This window comes from Pteropus vampyrus, unplaced genomic scaffold (genome assembly GCF_000151845.1).
Source record: "Pteropus vampyrus isolate Shadow unplaced genomic scaffold, Pvam_2.0 Scaffold152, whole genome shotgun sequence".
In the NCBI taxonomy this organism is placed as follows: domain Eukaryota; kingdom Metazoa; phylum Chordata; class Mammalia; order Chiroptera; family Pteropodidae; genus Pteropus; species Pteropus vampyrus.
The window spans coordinates 2,577,535-2,593,639 of NW_011888933.1; the positions used below are offsets into that span (position 1 = coordinate 2,577,535).

General features: G+C 37.2%; 1 pseudogene; it reads left to right on the forward strand.

Annotated features, from left to right (window-relative positions):
- Window positions 1-2,193: 2,193 nt before the first annotated feature.
- On the forward strand, window positions 2,194-2,312 carry LOC111745354 (annotated as a pseudogene).
- The last annotated feature ends 13,793 nt before the right edge of the window (window positions 2,313-16,105 follow it).

Genomic DNA, 16,105 nt, shown 5'->3' on the forward strand with positions numbered 1-16,105 from the left:
AGCTGTGTTCTTGGACTTGACCAATCAATCCAAAGTCAGCAGTCAACCTCTTCAGGGGTGGAGTAATAGATGAGGGAAATGAGAGTTGAGCTCCCCCACGTGGCTGAAGCCTTCTACTAACCTGTGGGGTGAATAGGTTTTTGCAGGCTATCCCAGATTTTTCGGGTCTGCGTACAATCCTTATTTTCTTTTAATGTGTTCTTATAGAGTTTTCTGAAATAACATCATTATTTGATGGGTTCTTATTCTGAGACACTGAATACTGCAGTGTTTATGACTGGGGTTAGACAAGAATATCCTTCTCAATAACAGACAGTACAATCTGCTTATTCCTATCTGTTTTTGCCAACCCACGCAGCACTTCTTATGTGAATTAATTTTTTTAGCAAGTTTTTATTTTCAGGACTGTGTTACAATTAGTTTAGTATCTGATTTTTCAAATATTCTATGACCAAGGAGAAAAATAGCTCTAGTGTGTGTCATTTACTCTACTGTCCTCAAAACAAAGCAGCTAGTCCTATGATTAAGAACAAAACAAATCAAAACAAACAAATGCTGGTTCGATATATGTTCCTCACCTCCAAAATACCCCAGGAACAGAAAACACAGAGCCTCTCCGCCCAAGCTTGCGGTATTTTCTTCTTCCTCTCTTTTAGGAACTCCTTCCAGATATAGAACAAGTCTTGAACTTGCCAATTCTTCTTGCTGCTGCAGCATATTTTCTGATTCCCAAGAAAATGTCCTTTCTCTTATAGAGTAAAACGACAAAAATTGAAAGGCAAACCACAAATTGGGGAAATACTGCAACAACCGTGATAAAGCACTTATAAAAAATTATCAAAGAAAGACTATTACCCCAATAGATAAAAGGATATAAAGATTATTTCCAAAAGAGAAAACACTAATGGGCAACAAAAATTGGAAATACTTCATCTTCTAAAGAAATCAAAGAAATAAAGATTAAAACAAGATAACACCTTTTGTATATCATGTTAACAAAGATGTTTAAAATGTTGAAATGATTTATTTACATACAAGAAGGCTAAATAGACATTGGATAATTTGTTTTTTAAAACAGTTTGAAAAAGTATCAGTAGGAGACTTTAAAATATTCATACCCTTTGACTTCTGAGATCGATAAGAGTAAAATACAAAATAAGGGGTAAGCTTTATGCACAGATTCTTATTGAAATATTATAGATAGAAACAACCTAAATAGACAACATTAAGGAATTGGTTACTACCATAGTTTTTCTACCCTTGCAGTTCTTATTTCTGGTTCCATATTACAATCATTTGGGGAATTTTATTTTTACAAGAATGATGTTTTGGCCTCATTCAAAACAACTGAATCAAAATCTCTGGGGGGTGATATCTGGGCATGTACATTTTTTTTAACTCTCGAAGTGAGTCTCATGTTCAGGATTGAGAACCACTAGGCTAAGGAAACTACAGTAGATTTGTTAAGTAGAATATTATGTAGTATTAAAAATATGCTTTCAGAATTTTTTTAAAATGTTTTCTCTTGAAACAGTTGTAAACTTAGCAAAAAATTGCAAGATTGAACTCCTATAGACCCATTATCCAGAGCCCATGAAAGTTTGGCCAGTTATGGACATACGAGTCCACTGTATATATTTATTTCTGTATCCCCAAAATATTCTTTTCAGTGAGGGATCCAATCCAGGATCTCACAGTGTTTCCTGTTGGTATAACTTTCTTGACTTCCATCACTCTGACATTTTTTTTTAAATTATAAGACAATCATTTTATAGAATGTCTTTCGATGTGGATGTTTCAGGGGCACCCAAGGTCACTCCTAATTTCAGTGATTTGTTAGGAGAAATCATAGGGCTAAGCATATTGTTGTACTTACAGCTATGATTTATTACAGCCAAGGACACTAAGCAAAACCAGCAAAGGAAAAAGGCTAAATGAACCAAGTCCAGGGAAAACCACACGCAAGCTTCCAAGAGTCTTCTCCCAGAGGAGCCACACAGGACATGCTTCACTCCCCCAACAATAAGTTGTAATAATACTTGTGAAATGTTGTCTACCAGAAGAGCTTATTAGAGACTCTGTGCCCAAGGTTTTTATAGGAGGCTGGTCGCATTAGGCACCTTCTGCATAGCAGGTACCAAAAATCCAGACTTCCAGAAGGAAAACAGAGTTTCAGTATAAACCACATCTTTGGTCTATGACCATACCACCCTGAACACGCCCGATCTTATCTGATCTCAGAAGCTAAGTAGGGTCGATCTTGGTTAGTACTTGGATGGGAGACCACCTAGGAAGACCAGATGCTGTAGGCTTTAAAAAACACACACACACATTCTTTGTACAGTTTAGGCTCAATAAGCCAGTCTTATCAGTGTGGTGGGAACACTCCTGAAATCCAAGTTCTCAGAGGTCAACAAAGGCCAATCTTGCAAGCAGGGCTTTCTGAAGAAAGGCTTGCTGTGTTAACTATTTTCTACACAGTAAATTTGTCCGATGCTTCTCAAGATTAGACACAGGTTATGTATTTTTGGCTAGAGTATCACAGACATATTCTTCTCATTGCACTTATTGGATGGGATGTGGCATCAATTGGCCCATGTAATAAAGAATGAGATTCCATTTTTGATGTTAGATTGCTGATAACTTTCAAGTCATCCCTCTCTATTCCCCACATCTGGGCCAGCTCATAAGAACACCCCCAGATGATCCTTCCTTCGGTCTAGGTGAGAAGTTCAAACCACACAAGTCCAGGCCCCTGCCTGGGAATCCTCATCAGTAGCCCCACCCTTTAAATAAAATAAAAGCCCAAACCAGTCACCCTTGCTCTCTCAGGACATGCTTGTGAGTCTACCCTACTCTTCCCTGAAGTCTCAAAATGTGAGTAATAAACATCTTTCTATCCTCAGGTTTTGTGTGTGTGAGAGAGACCATCAGTCTCAAGACCTAAACCAACTTTGGGTAGGTGGTCTATTTCACCTCTACAAAAGTCCTGTTACCAGTGATGTTACTTTCATATGGTTAAGACAGTATTTTCTAGGTCCCTAAAAGTGTAAAGCTAAGTTTTTCCCCTTTCATAATCAATAAATATTTGGTGGAGAGACGATTTAACTATGTAAAATCTCATTCTTCGCCTCACTTTCACCCACTAGTTGTGACATCCATTAATGTTAATTATTTTTGCCAGATGGAGACTTTCTAATATCATTGGTTCTTCTATATTTAGTAATTGGTTTTCTACTCTTAGGAAGAGTTCTCCAGCCTTCCTATTATCTATCTATCTATCTACCTACCTACCTACCTATATCTATCCCTTTATTATTTATTTATTCAAGCTTTACTGAGATATATTTAACACAACACTAAAAGTTTATGGTGTACAAGTAATGATTTGATACATATTGAAAAATGATTATTATAATAAGTTTAGTTAACATCTCCATTACTTCAAGTAATTACAGTTTTGTGTATTGGGTGGTAAGAACATGTAAGATCTACTCTCTTAGCCACTTTCAAGTATATAATACAGTATTAATTATAGCCACCATGCAGATCTTATTCATCTTATAACCAGAAGTTTGTACACTTTGACCAACACCTCTTCATTTCCCCAATAAACTAACTCTTTGGCTGCCATTTCCTCATAGGCTACAGGGAAAATTCAGTACCTATTATTCTATCTTGTTCAAAAGTAAATTTTTCCTTAATGGAATTTTGATGATAGAAGAAGAAAAAAATTAAGACAACAAATACTTTCTAAAGAAGAGAGTGGAAAGGAAGAGAAGGAGAAGTAAGAGAAAGAGGAAGAATTGCTTACAGAATTTTTAATAACATTGGAGAAAATATGACTGGACTTTTTTAGGAATATAAAATTTTACATACAATATAGTCTCGATTATGAAACACACACACATACACACACGCACGCGCACGCACACACACACCTACCTGGGCCAGGATTAACAGAGATACTAAGAACACTTGCCCTTTGGAATAGAATTTTTCTTATTTTTAGTTTTTCTATGCCCTTTGGAATAGAATTTTTCTTATTTTTAGTTTTTCTGTATTTTCCAAAGTTTTATAAACAATAATTAATTAGTATTTTCATAATAAAGAATAAAAAGCATAACTGGGACAAACTGTATTCACCTTGAAAGAAGAAGGAAAAGAAGTAAAAGAGAGCAAAATGCCCTACATTTTGTGACAATTTTTTTTAGGTAGAAGGATTCTATGAGTGTTCATATTAAGATTAGAAATTCCACCTAACGTCCCAAAGTGTCACCACCCACCATCACCGCCACCATTAAAAAATATAGTGGTGGACCCAAGGATCCAAAAGACTTGTCGTTCCAACTAAGATGCTACACATACTAAATAAGACTGCCTTCTCACGTACACTAACATGAAGATTCTCCGGTGATAGCCAGTAGCCTAAAGCCTGCTGGCATTTGATATGAATGCGAGAAATCTGGATCCTGCTATCTAAATTCTTGATTTAATGCTACGATGCTACAAGTAAGTTTTCAAAGTGGATGTTAAACTTTACAGCAATATTTAAAAGGCATAGAATTCAAAGAAAAAAGGAAAGTCACTTTAAACAGCCCAAAGAGCAAACAAATCTGTAGGGATTACTGCACATAAAAATCTTTGCTAGACTTGTATGTAGTGTGTACTCCATCCCACTTCCTCTGCCATCATGTATTAATAAATTCAGGGTTTGTACAATTTAAAGAGATTTTTTGTAAATATAGTTATCTAAATGAACATAAACAAAACAAAAATAGTCTTTCCACAAAAAAAAGCAAACATTTTGCCTCTTTTGTTCACTGATTCCCCAGTAAAATTCAGTGTTTCCTCCTCTACGAAAACCATGTATTTGCCATGGCTAACTCAGTTTTCTGCTATTCTGTTCATACATATTAAAGGACTCAACGACATAATTGGCTTTGCTTTTCACTCAGTTGCTTAGGGCTTGTAAAAATAAAACACAAATACCCACAGCTGTTCTAGGCAATCACTCAGCTCTTTGAGAAAAAAATATAGATATAGGGACAGGTGGCCTCACTCTCAGCATAACATTCAAAATCAAGGGTGCAGGGACTGCAGCTGTGTTTCCAGGAGAACGCTATCAAACTCCCAGGCTTTCTAGGTCAACTATAGTTACAAATGGGCACTCAGGACCAAAGGAGTGGTCTTCTTGAGTCTTGCTTCTCCCAAAAGTTGACCAACTGATATCCAAGGTCTTCCTTCCTCTATGGGAGTACTTCAGGATTTCTGATTACCCAGCGAAAGTCATTCAAGATTACAGAAAACAGGGAGTCAGCAGTAAGCTGACTGTCAGATGATAAGGTTGGTAAAGAATACATCAGGAGATCTACCTGCCCTTTCTATAGCTAGCCTGATTGCAATAACTTGACTTTCTTAGTACAATTGAGCAAAGTCATGGAGACAGAGCAAGAGAATGTGATAGCTCAATTTTGAAGGAGGCTATCTAAGTGAGTGATACTATCTGGCTCTACTCTTAATATACTCACAGCACCCAGCTTGATCGTATCTTCTGACTGCTACCCAGAGGATGTGCGATCACAGAAGTCATGACTCTGGTTTCAAACACTGGCTACCCTAGCTGCCTCCAAAGCTTACCTTATGACCCCCTACCCCGCACCCCACCCCATCCCCACCTGCCTTGAATCTCAGAACTTCTGCACAGCTATTTTCAACTTTATTTACATCTCTGACTTGGGATTCACCACAGATTTAAGTTGGGAGTCCCCACTCCATCTCTCAGCCCTATGGACCACGGCCCCAGCCAGCTCATTCTTCTCCCAAGCAGTGAGTGGATCATATAGCAGCTTAAATCTCTATACTATCTTTCTACCCTAATCACATAAAGCTTTTCCAAACCAATTTTTCAGCCATTGATTTACGGGCTATATTGGTACATCTCAAACTTTCTTTAATGGCAGCCCATTTACTCCATTCATTCTTAATTTCGAAAGGAAAACCTAATGGTATTTTTTATGTATATTAATAAATATTTATTAAATAAATAAGTATAACAATAGAAAGCCATTATCAACTCAAGTAAATACTAATGGTGCACTCATAATAATCAGTTCTTCCAAGCATTATGGACATTCCAATCATTTCCTTTTATAAATTCCAAATTTTAGTAATTCTTAGAGGATAGAGGATTCTGGGAATGTAGCAGAGTAGAAAACATCAGGAGTCAGTTTCCTCACCTAGACAACTATTGCAATGGCAAAATCTGTCTGATGTAATATTTTGGAACTCTGGAGTCTACTAAAGGTTCGCAACTTCCAGGAGATGCTTAGACAGTAATTTATTAATTTCAGTCAGTTTCATCTCCTGACACAGTAGCAGCTACCCAGCCCCAAACCCAGAGCCCCATGGCAGGAAGCTATGCATGTTTTCTAAGAGCAACTTGAATACAAGCCGTGGGAGCCAGGATGGGTAAAAAGGACCCCATGCACCAAATTTCAGGGATCTGTGCTCTCAAAACTGATTGGCCAGGAATAAAAACTAAAAGACCAAAGATCAAAAAGACTATTTGAATCATTATTGGGCTAAATTTGTTTTTTCTTTTTTCTCCTACCTTAGAGGAATTTGTAAATAAGACCACCTTGGTTTTGAAAAACTAAGGAATCTATCTTTTCTTAATATATTCAAGTGATAGTGTAAGAAAATTGAATGATTTCACAGAAAAGGAATGAAAGAACTCTGATTGGAAACATGGGTCATAATGTCTCATTTGAATATCACTTATTATTGCCTTTGTCTGGTCTTAGAATGATTGATTTATAGTCCACCAGAGCTGAGAAATTTTATTGCTCATATATTTTAACCTTTCTCGTTCTGCAAATGAAGAAACAGATCACATTATTGTTTCTTCCCAGTTTGATTCCTTTAAGACCCATCCCCACCCCAGCAAGGCATGCCATAATTCATGTGAAAGAATTCCTCCACTAGGTTAATGGATCCCCCACCTTCACTTGCCCTGCACTCTGGTCCTCGCCCCAGGCTCTCAGTCTCTGTTAATGCTTCGTCCAGACTCCATCTGATGCATAACTCAGTGCAGTATCTTCTCCTTCAGTGGTTCTGACTGCAGAGCCAGCTCCATTTCTAAGCAATTGCTCATGCTTTGGCTCTGTGGTAAATGATCTGATGAGCAGCTTTCTAGGTAATCTTCCTCCTGATTTGACATGGCCGTATATTGACCAGTAGGCAATATTCTCAGATCTGTTCTGACTTTGGCAGTGAGAATAATTCTTTTATTTTTCTACGTCTTGATCTATTCAACTAGATTATAGATTTCTTGAAACAAGGATTATTCATCTTTATATTCTTCCCCACACTACCTAATACAGTTTCTGGCATATAACAAGTGACGAAAATATTGGTTAATTGATTTAAATCACTCCCTGATCACCAATATAACCCCCACACCATATTCTGAGTGAGCAGTGTAGGCAGCTGCTGGCTTGATATAAATTTAGAGTTTAGGAAAGCTCTCCCAGCTCAAGGACTGTTTCTCTCTGCCAGGATACCTAAAATAACCACATTACTCACTCCTTTGAGTCAAGGCCTTGAAAATTCTTGTTAAAATGCAAATGTCATCTGAGAGGGATAACATGAAGTTATCAATGCCTATTAATAACATAGAATATATTAGTTTAACAGGGAATAAGAACGATCCAGAATATGGAAGGGCAGACTTAAATCAGCCCCCCAATTTAGAATTGGTGAAATCAGGAAGAGCATCTTGGCAGTTGATGGATGCATATTGAAAGAGAAAGGATTGTAGAAAACGCAAATGAGATGATAGTAAAAAAGCACCTGGTACAGTGCAAAAAAGATTCATAATAATAGCTAATATTTTTAAGTATATATCTGTGCCAGATTCTGTTCCATGTGCATCACATATATTAGCTCACTTTTCATTTCTTCATTTATAAGATAGATATAATTATTATTCAGTTGAAGAAACCAAGGCAGAGAGACATTAGGTGATTTGCCCAACGTTACAAAGCTAGCTAAGGGGTAGAGCTGGAATATGGAACAAGTTGTCTGATTCTAGGGTCTCTTTGCTGAACCTCCATGCTACAGCATCACTGTTTGATTCTTGTTTTCATTAACAGGGTCATGATTTTACTCACAGAAAGCAGGCCATTCATTCCTCTGGGTCTTTCTTGCTTTCATTCTATAAGTCTCTCAATATGTCTATTCCTTTTGTTCCTCCTACAACCTAGCCCAAGTTCTCTTTATTTCTTTTCTAAGAAGCATTCACTGTCTGCCAGGCACTGTACCACTACCTTATCTCTCTTAAGTCTGAGATAAAATACTAATAATTTCTACATGAAGAAACTGAGGCAAAGAAAGGCCTATTACCTGCTCACCCCCCAAAAACATTTTGTAAATATTATTCCTGAGATTTGAACCCAACAAGGCTGATTCCAGAGCCCTTACTCATATTTTCCATGTGATCCAACCCTCAGTTATCCTAAGAGTTTCCTAACTTTCCTCCCTTTTGCTAGAATTTCTCTATCCCAAACCCTCACATCACAAATCCTAAGATCTCCCCTCCCCATTCTGACTCCTAATCTGTCATTCAAGGAGGACGTGAATGCTGAGGATTTATCTTCCTCATGAAGCTCCAAGCATTAGTATCATTAGAAAAATCTACTGATTTGACTACATTTTTTAAAAAGTTAATCATTTCCGCACAGCCACAAACAATTCAACGAAAAAGAGCATCCCAGGAAAGTATTTATAGCATATGTGACAAAGGGCTAATTTTCTTAATTTACATAGAGGTCTTAGAGATATTTACCCTCAAAACAGGAAAAGTTAGCATGAGATATAAACAGGCAAATCAAAGGCTTAAATCTAATTTAAAATGTTTAAACTTAATCATAATTAAAGAAATGTTATTTGATACCACACTATATGACTTCTCTCCTACTAGATTGGACAACATTTAATAGATTGATACCTAGTTTTGCAGAAAGGGTGGGAAAAGGGACTTTTATAGACTAACATTTAGAACGTTAATTGGTGCAGCTTTTTTGTATGGCAATTTGAGAGTATTTACCAAAATGTAAAATCACATATCATTTGACTCAACATTACTACTACAAAAAAATTTACTCTGCAGACATAGTCAAACAATTTGACAAGGATATCTGTCCAAGGATGTTCACCGCAGCATTTTTGGTAAGAAAACCTAATTGCTGGTAAGTAGATCATAGAAAATAAATTATGATGTCATGAATACGTTTCCAAAGATATATATGCTAAACTCCAATGGTCTCTCAACTGAGTTATATGCACCAAGGGTACATAAAATAATCTAATACAATATAGGAAGAAAATATTAAGACTGATATTGAATATATATAGTTTATCTCATCCTTCTTAAATCAATTTTCATGTATGTTTTTAAATGTATATAATAAATGAATGTAGTGGTTGAAGGAGTTTAGAGCAGTGGTCTCCAACATTTTTGGCACCAGGGACCGGTGCTCCCATGAGAATCTGATGCCTGATGACCTGAGGTGGAGCTGAGGCAATGGTGCTAACGCTGGGGAGCAGCTGCAAATACAGATGAAGCCTCACTCCCCAGCCCACCACTCACCTCCTGCTGTGCAGCCTGGTTCCTAACAAGCCACACACCGGACCAGTACCAGTCTGTGGCCTGGGGGTTGGGGACCCCTGGTTCAGACTATGCCTCTCTGATATCAGGATTATTTTGAGCTGAAAGCAATTGAGAAGAAATAGACACAAGAAAAATTCTCTGCCTTCCACCTCTCTACCAGGAAGGACAATTCTTGATCATTGGAGACAATTCTAGACCCTCGTCAGCCCAGAGATGGCACCAGAGAAGCCTACATAACAAACCTTGCTGAAACAACCTTTATCTTCAATTGGTTTCCCCCATATACTTACCTTCTCACAATTTGCCACTCCCTGGAAGCTTAGTCCTTTTCCTTTTCTTCTCACTTCTCTACAATTTTATTACTCTACTAAGATGCTATATAAACCCTGTTGGGACTTGATCTTGTACTTCTCAGCCTCTAGAACTGTGAGAAATAAATGTTGTTTAAGCCACCCAGTCTATGGTATTTTTGTTATAGCAGCCCTAATAACCATACAACAACCTTACACAGCAATGGGTCTTTAAATTACTCCTCTCTACTCCTACCCCGCTCCTTCTCCTCCTCTCCAACCCAATGTACCATATGGCCCAGCAAACCAATGCACTCACAGATTCTCTCTTACGTGTGTTGGGAGATACTCTGCTACGGGTCTCCTGTGCTCCCACATATCTTACTGAGTGTTCCAAGAATTCGAGGCCCTGACTGATCCTAGGGGACTATTTCTTAGAGTTATTTCTACAGCAAGCAACTTTTGGAAATGAAAATATAATTTCTCTTGCTTTCGCACGCGCGCTCTCTCTCTCTCTCTCTCCTTCTTTCTCTCTCTCCCCTACTCTCAGCAGACTTGCTTACTGCTTGCTATAAAGCAACAGGTTCCCAAGCTTAGTGTTCCTCTCCTATAATACAACACACTGCATGTGCAAACATTCATCTCGGCCCTGTGTATCACTGTCATGGGGCTTAGGAAACAAGGGAACTGACACAAAGATGCTGATTGATGCTTATGCTACTTGCCAGGCTGTGAGTAATATAGTCCTTTGTATCTTATCCAGGCATCTACTGTCTTCTGTCAACATCCATGAAACCATAACAGGCTAAGTTATTAGCATGTAAGTAGAATAAAATCAAATTTTAGACCTGACAATGGAGCCTCTTTTCATTTCTGTTCCCTTGCCCACATGTTCTCTTTGCTTGAAATATTCTTTCCTCCTATCTTTGCTTGCTCTTCTTTTTTACTTTCTTTTATGGTTATCTTATCTTTGTAATGCTTTTTTATCCTACTGATTTCAAAATTATACATTATTTTTATTAGTTTATTAGTTATCTTTAAGCCATGCTTACGGCCTGCCAAAAAATTTTAAACAGTATCTCCTTTCTTCTCCCAAATTCTACGAAGATTTCAAAATGGTTTAACTCCAAACATACCTTCTCTTTTTCCATGCGATGATGTCTTTTATTTTAATTTCATTTCATTGTAATTTCCTTCCCATTTTATTTGTTTTGTGTTTTATTTGCTACAGGCAATTATTCAGATTTACCATATGCTTACCAATTGTTTTGCTCACCATTGCTCCTTGCATCCCAGTCCTTTCTTCTAGGTTTAATTCCTTTCTTATGGTGAAGTATGTCTTTCAGTACTTTTCCAGTAATGATTTATGAGTAGTAAATTCTTTCAGCCACTTTGTCTGAAATTCCCTTATTTTACTCTCGCTCTTTAGAGACTGCAATAGCAAATGTTTTTCAAACATTAGTATGCATAAGAATAATCTGGGGAAATCTGTCAATTGCAGGTTCTTGGTTTACTTAGAAATTCTTTTTAGTAGTTTTGGAAGGGATGAGACAGAAATATAACTTTTCAGTTACCACTTAAAGGGATTCTGATGTAAATATATCAAAGCCACACTTTGAGAAAAAAATAGGGCTGTAGACAGAGAGATGCCATGGAAAAGATTTCTAGTTTATTTTTTACATTTTTCTCCATAGAAAAGTAACACATACTCATTAAAGGTGTTTTAGAAGAATAGAGAAATGAGGAAGAAAAATCACTTAATTCTAACCAAATACAATTACTGTCATTATTACATATAGTTGATCTTCATAATTAGTGAGTTCCATATTTGCAAATTCGACTGCTCCCTAAAATTTCTTTGTAACTTAAAATCAAAAGCTGTAGACATGTGAACAGTGGTAAAAACTTCAAGCGGCCTAGCAGACCTGAACTGGTTTCCAGCTCTCATGCACAGGTGGTCAGAGGATAGAGTCGGTAGTGGGCAGTACAGTGCAAGAAGGACCAGCTCTGGGGTCAGCTGGACAGGGTTTGAAACTTAACCCTGACACCTGTCATTGGGATGGTCTTAAGCAAATCACTTAACACCTCTGAACCTTGCATTTCTCTTTTGCTAAATAAAGAAAATAAATCTAGCAGGATGACGTGTTTTTAGGATTAAAGATTATAATCTATGTGAGATATGTATACATGGTACACAGTTCCCCTAGGAGCCATGAATCAGTATCCACTAAGTCAGTGGTTCCCAGACTTTATGGAACATAACCACCATAGTGACAACTGACTGTGTTTCCTTCCAGACTTTTAATATACAAAATTTTTTTGCAATGTTTTTGTTGAGATTTATATTATATATTACCCAAGGTCAACTTCTTCCTCTCCTGATTAGCTTCTCTAAGGCAGTGGTTTCAAGCAGGCTGTACATTGGAATTATCTGGGGAACTCTCACAAAACACCGATGCTCAGACCGCATCCCCAGAGATCCTGACTCAATTGTTAGAAGGTGGGACCCAGGTATCGGTAGCTTTCTAAAGCTCCCAGGTGGTTTCAGTGAACAACCTGGGGTGGAACCTCTATTTAATCTATTTGGAGAAGAAACTAATGGTCTCACTGCACTTTGGAGGCAGCCAGTTAGCAGTTCTCTCTCCCTTTGAAGGACTACTGCCCATTCCCTGCTCAGCACTGGCCATGCCTCATTCCTCCGCCTGCCAGTGCTTGGAACTCAGGCCTCATGTCCTTCCCAATGCTGAGGTGAGAAATGCCCCACAGCTCCTATGCTGAATAGCCCCTTAATCTCCCTTCACAGTACCACACAGGCTGGAAGAGAATAGGAGCTTTCTGGAAGACTGGAGTTAGTGGAAGGGAATTGCAAAACAAAAGAAAAGATGCAAACCATGTGCCAGATATGACTCCTCCAATGGTCCAGAAAAAGAACCATTGTCACCAAATGAATCTGCATGTAGACCCAGATCCCTGACCTCCTCCCGCAGGCAGGCCATAGGACACACCCACAGGAGAACACTTCTCAAAGTCTGAGTTCTTCAGTCTATAATAATAACCCATGAAAGATGGAAAGGGGTCTGTCTATCCTTGTGAAGTAAAAATATGCCTCTTCTTTCTTCCTGATAGATTCAGCAGGTAACTATTGAATCAAAGGCACATGCACGCACACACACAAATCCTCAGGTAGAGTAGTCTCAGTTCATACCAAGGAATTAGAGAAACATTTTCCTAAAAGAGTTAACATGGTCCCCATATAAACTGAAGATAACATTTACCCTAGTATGCAAAGCAACATCAGCCTCACCACCCCACAACAGTTTCTTATACACCTGCTTACAAAACCTTCCCAGAGGTCTGCCAGTGGTTAACTGGACCATTTCTGTGCTTTTTTCAAGCATTAGAGTCACCTGCCTCCAATGACCACACTCTAATTCCACGAAGAAAGAGCAAAGCCTTGAAAATACCTCTTTCTTTCTTATTACATCAAATCATTTTCTTAGGCAGAGCATTTCCAAAACTAGCTTTTATCAGTGGTTAAAGGCAACATGAGGTTTATTTTTCTCTCATGGAGACCAGTTTCCTACCTCACCTCAGGGTAGGATGATGGAGATGAAAGTAGAAAAGGAAAGATTTTAACTCTTTTTCTGTATTTTATGTTTTTGGATTTTTAATAGAGTTTTGCAATATGTTTACTGGACATTATTGCATAGCCCTTTCTATGCTATAAAACAGTGACATTATTTTCGGATGCTAAAAAAACATTTCATTGGATATTCCACAGCTACTTAACTATACCCCTATGTATATGTTCATTAATTTTGTTTCCAACTTTTCATTATTCTAAACAATGCTGCATTAAATATCTCTGTATATAAAGCATGTTGCTTAGGACTACTTGCTGAGGATGGATGCTGAGAAAGAAAAATTCTGTCACAGACAGGTAGTTTTTTTAATTTTTGATAAATATTGGCAAACACTTTTCAAAAGACATATACAAACTTGCACCTTCATTGAATGGGAATAATTTTTAAATGAGGAAAGGACATGATCAGATCTTCATTTTAGAAAAATTAGTCTGGCGTTAAAAAAAAAAAAAAAAAAAAAAAAAAAAAAGCTTAGAAATGTAAGTCTGGCTTCATATCCAGGCCTGGTTTGATGGAGTTATAGCAGTCCAGGTATAGATGGTAGAGACTTGGTAAAAAAAAAAAAAAAAGCTAGAGAGAAACCTTCATTAAGTGACTTGGCCATCAGACAACAAGGAAATAAGTGAGGCCCCTGTTGGCCTTAAAATCACCATAAATAAATCACAATGTTAAAGGGAACCTGAAGAGTTATCTCCCTTTCTACCACAATTGAGACATCATACAGTGTCTGCTATCATTAGTTAGAGATTACTAAAGCACATAAAGACCCTTGAGAATGTTTTCTGTTCACATAAAGTTACATTACGCAGATATGTGATGTCCATGGATATTAGAGTAGTAAGAAGCATACAAAGAGTCAGATATTTTCTATAGTAAAGCTTTTGGTTTAAAAAAAATTTTTTTTTCCCTCACTTTTTTTCTGATTGCAAAAATAAGCCATGCTCACTCTTCTACTTCTAATTGTGTTAATTCTACCATGTTCTAGAGAGCTGTAATGTCTTTTTGATAGTCCATACAGCTTCAGAATAAATTTCCCTCAAGAGCATTTCAGAACCTAAAAATAGTAGCTATAGCACTAGAGCTGTCTTTCACTTGAGTAAAAAATGTAACCTTTATAAATCATTTTAAATTGTCCATTTACAACTAACTAGAACTTATATCTCTATTTTAAAGTCATTAAAATTTGCTTTTTAAATTCAAATACACAACATATACTGGTCCAAACCTTGAATCTTGGATATATTAACTCTAAAGCAATAATTTCAACCAAAGAGAATAATAACCATCTAAAAATCATCAAAATGATAATAAGCATCAAAAGAAGAAGAATGCTTATTTTATGTAGTTTTACTGAATTTGGTTTATCTTTCGCACTATGGAAACTTGCCTTAAGATTTTAAAAAAAAAAGTTGTCAATGAGGAAGACATGCAACAACATTTCTTAGGATAAATCTTAGATATTACTCCATCTATCATGTCTTACGTATCTGTCTAAATTGGTTCTTGTAAATGTGGTGCTTTTTGTAAAAACTGAAATGATTGTTTTTACAACTAGCTACCTCATTTTTGCTTTGCCCCACTGTTATAGAATCTGCTCATTTGAATATCCTTCAAATGTTCGGTCTCATTTGAAGATACACCAAAAGCTATGGAGTGTTGGGCACCTTCAAGAACATAGCCATCTTCTTCAGCTAATTTTCCACAGACTATAACTTGGGTTTCCTCTAATACCAACTCTAGTTCGTATTACACTGAAGAATAAGAGGTTAGGGGTTTTTATTGACCATTCTTTTGACTATCAACTACCAAGGAGGCAACGTACATATACTGTGTCATAATTCTGAAATACAAAAATTGCTTTTCTTGACAAATATACTAAGGGTCACACTTTATCAGATAGCAGTGGATAATTGCCCAGGAGCCTATGGGAGGAATTTTCACTTAAAAACAAAAAACAAACAAACAAAAAAACCATGTTTCCCAAGATAGAAATAGAAGCAGAAATGGTCAGCTACCATTGAAATTTCTACCTATAGTCCCAGAAGCATAATTAGTCAGCTTCCTTTTGTGGACCTCGTCTAACCCTGTTGTTTTTGTTGAAAGCCACTGATGTATAAATCATGTGTCATACAGGCCTTAACTGCCCAGCACTACTCTGTTATCCTAGTTGCTCCCCACTGCGACCCAGATGTGCCGTTCCCAAATGAAAGTTACTTCCTAATTTAAGATAAAGAGAAAAAATTGAATAAAAATAATTTTCTTAGCAATTTTCAAAATTTAGCATAAAGAGTAGATTCAGAGGAAGAAAGACCTAATCTACAAGCTTGCTCCTAATCCATAGGTCTCTGTTCCCCACACAATCCTATTGCCTTCCAAGTCTTGAGAGGTTGGCAGTGGCCAATAGATACCTTTGGGAGTTGGAGGTGGTAGTAGACATGAGTGAAGAAGCAACACAGTAAGCACAGTATGTTAGCTACTCTTGTCATCGGGATTATTAA